An 8,661-nucleotide genomic window follows, 5' to 3' on the forward strand; every position below is an offset into this window, starting at 1 on the left:
AAAATGACAATATTAAAACTCAGTTTATTCTAAATACTTTGAGGTTTTTTTAAATAAATAGATTCTACTAAAATGTTGTTCATATTTGAGAGTAAAAGGGAAAAAAATGATGGTGGCACACCATAATTCTAATGATAAAAAACATCCCGTTTGCCCTTTTCTGACACAGGGTGGGTTTTATTTTGAAAGGAACTCGTGTGTGCTGCTGTCTAAAGTAAAATAAGTTATAATTGTTTAAACATGTTATCATTGTTGTAATTTAATTCTTGTAATATTAAAGCTAAATTTATAAATTTAATTGACAACAAATATAAATATTGTGCATTTTTTAATGATAAAGTAAGACTTTGTGGCTCTCGGGGTTCTGGTCTGTAAGAAACTAGAACAAATGGTTCTTTTAGTGTTAAAGGCTGCGGATCTCTAGTTTAGTTTAGTTTAGTTTACTTTAGTTTACTTTAGTTTACTTTAGTTTACTTTAGTTTACTTTAGTTTAGTTTACTTTAGTTTACTTTAGTTTACTTTAGTTTAGTTTAGTTTAGTTTACTTTAGTTTACTTTAGTTTACTTTAGTTTAGTTTACTTTAGTTTACTTTAGTTTAGCTATCGTTTATGTTTTATGACGTATTTCATGTTTTTGGACAATTACTGTTGTGAAGCCTGTTAAAGCACCTGTGTTATAATATTAGGCCGTATAAATAAAAATTGAATTGAATCTCCTAAGCAATCTTAAAAATGTTGCATCCAATTTTTAACATTCTACATCCATTTTCTAAACCCGTTTTTGTCCCTTTAGGGATCACAGGGTTGCTGGAGCCCGTCCACTCCCTTGCTAAGGCATTTTATTACTAGAACAATTTTACTTTTTCTTTTTAATATATAATTCTCTTGTGTTATTACTGTTTTAGTTGATGTGCATCTCTTTTAACTTCTTTTATTTTTCTTTATCAATTGATTTTTTCAGGCCGTAATTGAAAATAATGATTAGTCTTGCTTTGATAATTAAGGTTTAATAAATTAAGGAAGAAGAGTGTAACATGACACGTTTTTATGTTTGCAAATTCCACAGATTGAAGTCATTCAACCGTTTTAACCGACTTCCTTGTCAACCTTCACCCAGTCAGAAGTTTCCAGTATTTGCCTGCAGCTGAACAGCATTCCTCATGAACAGGAAGTGATTATCAGACGTGTTTTTTTTGTTATTAAAAGAGCGGGTTAATATGTTCTTTTACAGTTTTGACATGTTAATCTGTATATTAATGTTGATGTGAAGTACTTTCTAGAGCTGTAAACTCACTTAGAACCTGCAGATGGAGCCACTTCCAGATGCTTTTCCCAGACGATTGAATCTGACCCCCTTTGACCTCTGGACGTTGCCAAGGTTCAGTCTGTATTTTGAGGGGTTAAAACTGCAGCAAATCCAGAAAGATCTGGAAAACATTGTTCTGCACTGGTAGTATTTCAGTTCGTTTGGTATAGAATCCGACTTTCAAGTTTTAAAGTGACTTTAACCTCCTGTTATGGTCAATTTGACCCATTTTTTTTACATTAAAAGTATATAAAAACTAAAAAAAAATCGAAAATAGTTTTCTACTTTGAAACTTCCCACTTTTAGCTTGTTTAGTGTAATCAGCTTACAAAATAAAAACTGCCATTTTTATTTGTAGATGAGAAAGAACAAGCATCAATGCCGTGCTTAGCAGGAGGGTTAAGAATTCTTATTTTCTAGATGAGGATGATGCTAAAGTCTTTATACGGTTTCTAGACCAGGACACTGTAAAGAGCAGAAAATGTAATCAGTTAAGTAGTTTTTATTTTTTATTTAACCTTTATTTTACCATTGAGATTAGATCACTTTTTGATAGGAAACCTGGGCCGAAAGGCATCAACGTGAGAAAATAAAATATGATTAAAACAATTTTAATAGAAATAAAATTAAATCCCAATGAAATATAAAGTTAAAGTTAACAGTATGACAATAGTTTAAAGGTTAAAGGTTAAGTTGAGGGTATATGAGCTCCAGCAAACCAAACTTTAAGCATTTTGTTTAGTTTGATGGTCTAAAAAATACAGATTTAGGTAAAATTATGGTTTTGTTTGGATCCCAAGCTCAAAAAACTGAATTAGAAGCACTGAACAAAGGTGTGACATCTTGAGGATGCATAGTATTTGAAATCTACGGAGAGATTCCTTGAGTTTGTTCACTTTTTTACAATATTTCTGTCAATTTGGCATGAATTTAGGAATATAGTCGAGCCCTTTTAGACAGGAACAAGCGCGTTTCTGTGCAATGCAAGGCTTGCACAGCTCATGCAAGATGTCTTTCTGATCCAAGCAAAAGTTTCACAATAAAAGACTTTGTGCCTTTAGTCATTCCGAAAGTGTTATACCATCATAACATTACAATTTTTTCTTTTTATCTTATTCATTACTTGTTAAATGTAACTCTTAAAATTGATGCTAAAGGCAGCTCAAATATATTTAAAAACAGTTTAAAATTAAATTGTGTTTTGTGTATTTGGTCACATGCTGCTCTGTTCTCAACTGGATATTTTATTGAGCAATCATAATTTTTTTTTCTGAAGTTGTAACTTATCTCATATAACGATCTGGGGGAGGATCACGAGGACATTTTTTCTTGTCATGCTTCGAGTCATCCTGGATAAACAGGACGGATACATTCGAGCCGAACAAAGAGCTTGTTTTCCACACTCACACAGCAAATGAATTAACCTGAGAAGCACTTGCATGTTAAGTGTCTCTTGCTCAAGGACCCCATTACAGACGGGCTACCAATTACCAGAACTGAAGCACCAATTATCGCTTAGGTAGACGACTGCTCCACTTTGTGGACTGAAGCCTTTAACGTCACGTCTACAAACCACAACGTTTCTGCAGACGTGAGAGGTTTTAACATAATGCCTGTCAGCAAAAACTGCCTCACGGTGATTGATCGTTTGACCCTGTTTAGCACTGAAAGTGTTGCCGGTTTGGGGGACCAGGCTGCATGTATTATCTTGCTCATGCAGCGAAACTATGTGATGAAGCACAGGTGCAAATGTGGCTCAAAATAAAAAAAAACAAAGTAGAGCAACTTTTAAAGTTTTGGATTTTGTTTTGCATAAACGCTTGCATAAGAGCAGCACAGGGACTGATCTTTTCACATTTCACTAATATAAGAAAACAATAGAGCAACCTCAATGTCAAAAATGATATTTTCTGTGTATGTGATATTTGCAACTTCTTCACATTAGACAATTAGCTGAATAAATATTTGTCAGGTTCTGCACACAAAATAAAAAATTAGTCTTTTTACGTCTTATGCTCACCTAAAATGTGTTGTAATCACAGTATTTTTTTAAAAAGTTACTTAGTTCAACTTTAAAAAGGGGATAGACAGTTAAAGTATTAAGTCAGCCACCACTTGTGGAAGTTCTCCCACTTAAAAAACGATCTAATTTTCATCATAGGTATACCTCAACTATGAGAGACAAAACGAGAGAAAAAAAAAATCTGAACTTTTTAGGTAGTTAAAAGTCTGTGTTGCCTAGCCACAGCCCCAAAACATCACAGCAGTAGAGGAGATCTGCATGGAGGAATGGACCGAAATACCAGCAAAACCTTGATAAGACTTTTAGAAAACGTTTGACTGCTGTCATCGCCAACAAAGAATATATAACAAAGTATTGAGATGAACTTTATTTGGTGACCAAATAATAATATTCCACCATATTACAAATAAATTATTAAAAAATCAGACAATGTGATTTTCTGTATTTTTTTGAAGAAATGAAAATTAAAGACTTCTCTCATCTTTTTAAATGGGAGAACCTGCACATTTAGTAGCTGACTAAATACTTATTTTGCTCCACTCTAAGTACTTCATATGAATGATTTTAAAAGTGTATAGAGCTGTCCAGTCACACCAGTATTCAGACTGGTATTTTTTAATAAATATTATTTTGTTAGTAACATGTCTTTGTTTTTTACTTCCTAGCATAAACACATGTTTTTGGGGTTATTTTCTGATGTATAACACTTAAAAGAAACGAAAAATATAACATGTTTTCCAATTTTTCAGAACAATAAACATAACTAATCCTCAGAACTTATACTCACTTTCAAGTCAGTGCTTTTCGCACATATTTCGCCTAATCTGGCATGACTTCTTACAATTTTTGCCAAGAAAAGCTTCTTCTTTCTCTTCAGCAGTTCGTATGAAATATACTCAAACGCCGACTTCCTCCTCTGTGGGGTAGAGAGAGCAGCAGCTTAAGGCTGAGTGAAAATGCAGCTTATTTCTTGCTAATTTGCTAGGACACCCTCCTCAAAGGAAACGTCTTTTTTTTTTTTTTAAATCCAAACTGGACTGCAAAACTGCTAAACTGTGATGACAAGTGTGGCTAAATTTAAATAGTACACAGTGGTGCTAAAGATTTTAATAATAATGGAAAAAGTCATAAAAGTGCTTTGGATCGCAGTAGTTTGGTATGTCGCTTTAAATAAACTTGGACTGGTTTGCAGAGAACAAAAATGCTGCAGCGGAATCTGAAAATAACTGTGAAATGAATGACTACCGTCTTTTCTGGATTCCTTTGTGTGATTTTCGCTCCAATTAAACACTGACGCTGAGTCGACTCAACACTAGAGGGTGGCATAAATCAACCCTTGTGTGTGTTGTGCTTCTGTCATGTGGGTTCCTGTTTATGTGAGAGGAAGAATGGACAGATTACAGAAACGTTTAGTGTCGATTTAAAGTCAAATTTTGGACTTTAACCCTTTAACTACCTGCTCAACCAAACGGTGGGGCATAAATGGAAAAAAATTGTTTGAAAATAGCAATTGTGTGTATTACTCCGCAAGGTACGGAGCCCCTAAAGGGACGTTAAAGAAAAAAAATGTAAGCAAAAGAAAATGTTTTTCCAAAAATGAAGAAAGAAAACTCTAGTCACTAAATGATGTGCAACATTTTTTTTTACTTTTAGTTTTTTTTTCAGTTTCTAACCAAAACATTTTAATTTTCTAAAAATTTGAGTTAAAAAAAACAAATCAGAATTTTTTTTTACTTTAGTTCTTATGGAGCCCCTATGTATTTTTAGAAAAAATAATATATATGTTTTTTACTTTTGTTTCTTTTTTAACTTCGATGTCCCTTTAGGGGCTCCGTACAAAGGCAATAAGCAGCCAAAAAAGTACCTTTTGGCTAATTTTTAAAAGTTTTTTAGGTAGTTAAAGGGTTACGAAAACAAATTTAAGCTGCTAAATCTTTTTAAAAAGATTTGAACTAGCATTTATGTGATCATCTTTAATCCCAGCTAAATGTTCAGGGCTAAATCACACCCTTTTTGTGATTTTTATCTGCATTTCCACACTCATTTTTTCCCTCACAGCAGGCTTCAAGAGCGGTTTTACTGTCTTTGATCGGGAACTATTTATACTCTGTTTGAGAGACGACTTCAAACAAACAAAAAAAAAAAATCTTCAATAGATATCCAATTCCCCGCTGTCAGCTGTAGCCATCGGCGAAACCAACAGAGCTGAACAAACTGGACATTTTCTTCCGTCCCATGAATCCATCCCTCATGACGGTCCGAAGCGACGCTTGGAGCCGCTGTTACATCACGGTCACTCTTCTGCACCAGTGCACAGAGTGCTTTTCTATGAATAATACAGAGATTTGGGAGAGGGGGACTTGAACATGGGGTTTGGCCAAAATAAAAAAAAATGACAGAAATATTGTGTTTTAAGTGAGTTATCACAAAATTTGGCACACAAGGAAAGACACTAAAACAGTGATTTTGAGAGCAATTTATTATAAATATCACATGTTTTTGAAACAGAATTAGAGAGCTGTTACTAAAAGGTACAATGACAAATGGCCAGACGCACACGCTGAAGAAAGACAAGGTTATAGGCTGCTTTCTCCCATGAGAGTGCACGCTTTAGTATGGAAGGAAAATAACATATTGCTCCCTGACATCAGCAGACAGGTCCTTCATCACAGCACACATGAACACACAGGTCAGACAAGAAACCAGACGTGCTCTCGTGAACATCACACACAGATAATAACGCTCAAAAGGTGGAAATAAATGTCCTTTTTTTACACATTTAAACCTATTTTGGTCCAAAAAGAACAGGAAATACTCTCCAAACCAGATAATAATATTTCTGGGGCTGTAATCTCTCAAGCTTGTTTGTCTTTTTGTCTTCCTTTCTGCCAATCCATCTTCCCTGCCAGCACAGACACACAGTTAACTGAGCTGGGTGTATAATTAGATAAACAAAAAAGAGAGGGATGAAAAGTCTAAAGGAGAATAGACTCCAAATGATTACACATTCACTCTGCTTCCTTCCCCCTTGCTGAACACATAACCATCAATTAGAGGAGAGGAGGAAGAGGACAAGCGAGCAGCCAGAAGCCTTTTCGTGTCGACCTCGCTCTTCCTCTTAAAGCCCCGGCACCGGGGAGGGAGGAAGAGAGGGGAAAATAGAAGCGAAAAACAAGGAGTTTATAAATAAAGAAATTAGAGTGCTTGGCATCCGGCCGGCTGATTGGCTGAGACACAAGTCAGGCAGATCTGGGCCACAGTTGCACTCATTGTTCAGTGAGCTTTACCACAGAGTCCAACCCAGCGACAGCAATGAATGTTGATTGTGACCTTTGGTCTTCGGGTACAGTGGGAACAAGAGTCGCGCTTATGTGGAGTTATTCGCCCCGTACTTTGCGTCCGGCATCCCTTTTCGTTGATGAATTCCTTGGTGACGTCATCGCCAGCCGCGGGGCACAGTCAACGGTCGATGGTTTTTCGCTCGTGCGTACCAAACTCACCGACAGCGTTGAATGTTCGCCGAGGCAGGCGGGATGCGACCCTGAGCCGAGCTGACAGGGAGGGCAGGCGGTGGAGGAGCCAGAACGGACATTTCGGGCTGAAATGTCGCCCGAATGGCAAATTTAGGCTGCATGTGAGGACATATGACAGAGTGCGCGGCATTTCCGCGGGGCAGTGACAGTTTCAATCACATTGTACGCAAAAAGACAGAACTAGGTAAGTTTAGAAGTTGAAGTCTTTGGATAAGGGGTGGAATCTGAAAAACACACACAAGTACAAGATTGTTAGCACCAAAATGTACTTTTTTTAAATAAAATCTTAACACATTTTTCTCCAATGGTGACACCTGCAGATGTACACAAGATGGTGCTTGAAAACATCAGCAAAATATATCCAACTAACCCTATCCCTAATCCTAAACTTTAACCCAAAAGTGTTCGGAAATGTAGAAAAAGCTTTCATTTATTTTATTGTGTGAATGCTTAGTAAGCATTTACGTTTTTTAGCACATAAATCTCAATCACACTTTCAGCTTATTTCTGCAATCTTAGTATCAAAACATTTAGCTCGTTCAGGAAGTTACTGCTTAAGCTTTTGGTACTCATAAACTTTGTAGTTTTTGAAATATTTAGCAAAATATGCCCCATAGGAAATGAAAAATCAAAAACTTTGTGCACTTTAAACTTGTGAACGTCTGCATACTTTCAGCTAGAGACACCATTCATACTTTAAAATGTTCAGCAACCACTATTTTTTTAGGATAATTTGGATTTTAGCTTTTATTTTACCAACACACTAGCTGTTTTTGGCTAATTTTGATATTTTTTTATTTAGCTAGTTTGGCATTTAACTCGCATTTTAGCAAGCTTTAGGCTTCAGCATTTTCAGCTATTAGCACTAGCATATTTAGCTAATTATCAGTTTTTTAGACACATTTGGAGTTTGTTTAATATTTTAGCATTATGCTAGCTGTTTTTGCAAAATTAGACATTTTTCCAGTTTTTTTTGTGTGTGGCTATTTTGGCATTTAGCTAGCATTTTAGCAAGCTTTAGACTTCAGCATTTTCGGCTATTAGCGCTAGCATTTTTAGCTAGTTATCAGTTTTTTTAGATTCATTTGGAGTTTGGTCAATATTTAAGTATTATGCTAGGTATTTTGGCAAAATTAGACATTTTTCCAGTTTTTTTTTTCCTAATTTGGCATTTAGCTGGCATTTTAGCAAGCTTTAGGCTTCAGCATTCATTTGGAGTTTAGTGCTTCCGGTTCCGGGTCATTGCTTCCGGTTCCGGGTCACGAGCAGACGTGTGTCTCCAGCTCTCCTCAACAATGAGGAGAGTTGAACATGGCACCGAAGAAAAATCTTGAAGCTGATCTGGCAGAGGTTAAAACCGCGTTAGCCGACATCCAGTCTAAGCTAACCCCTTCTCTTCTGCGTGATGCTAAGCTTGAAGCTCTGCTAGCGCTTGAAGCTAAGCTAACACCACTGCTCCAAATCGTGGAAGATTTCCGCCAAGAAAAGGCACGTTAATATTTGATATTAAGTCCTGAACCGGATACTGATAATTCATGTAGAGAAAATGGTATGGTCGAGTCGGGGTGGGATTATATAAGTTCGCTTCCTTCCACTCCCTTTCAAGTGATCTACTTGTGATTTATTAAGGGATATGTTATGTATGTATTATGACCTGATTGCTTGAAATAAACCATTTCATTCATTCATTCTTTCATTCATTCAATATTTTTGCTTTATGTTAGCTATTTTGGCAAAATTTGACTTTTTTTTTTTAATTAAGTAATTTGGCATTAGGCTAATATTTTAGCAAGCTTTTGG

General features: G+C 35.9%; 1 long non-coding RNA gene across 1 annotated transcript in view; it reads right to left on the minus strand.

Annotated features, from left to right (window-relative positions):
• Nucleotides 1-5,789: 5,789 nt before the first annotated feature.
• LOC118599972 overlaps nt 5,790-8,661 on the minus strand; it is a 14,410-nt gene continuing 11,538 nt past the window's right edge. Inside the window, exon 3 of the long non-coding RNA XR_004949531.1 lies at nt 5,790-7,085. This is a non-coding gene — a long non-coding RNA (uncharacterized LOC118599972). The remainder of the gene's footprint in view (nt 7,086-8,661) is intronic.

The sequence above is a fragment of the Oryzias melastigma genome, linkage group LG17, assembly GCF_002922805.2.
Source record: "Oryzias melastigma strain HK-1 linkage group LG17, ASM292280v2, whole genome shotgun sequence".
Classification (NCBI taxonomy): Eukaryota; Metazoa; Chordata; class Actinopteri; order Beloniformes; family Adrianichthyidae; genus Oryzias; species Oryzias melastigma.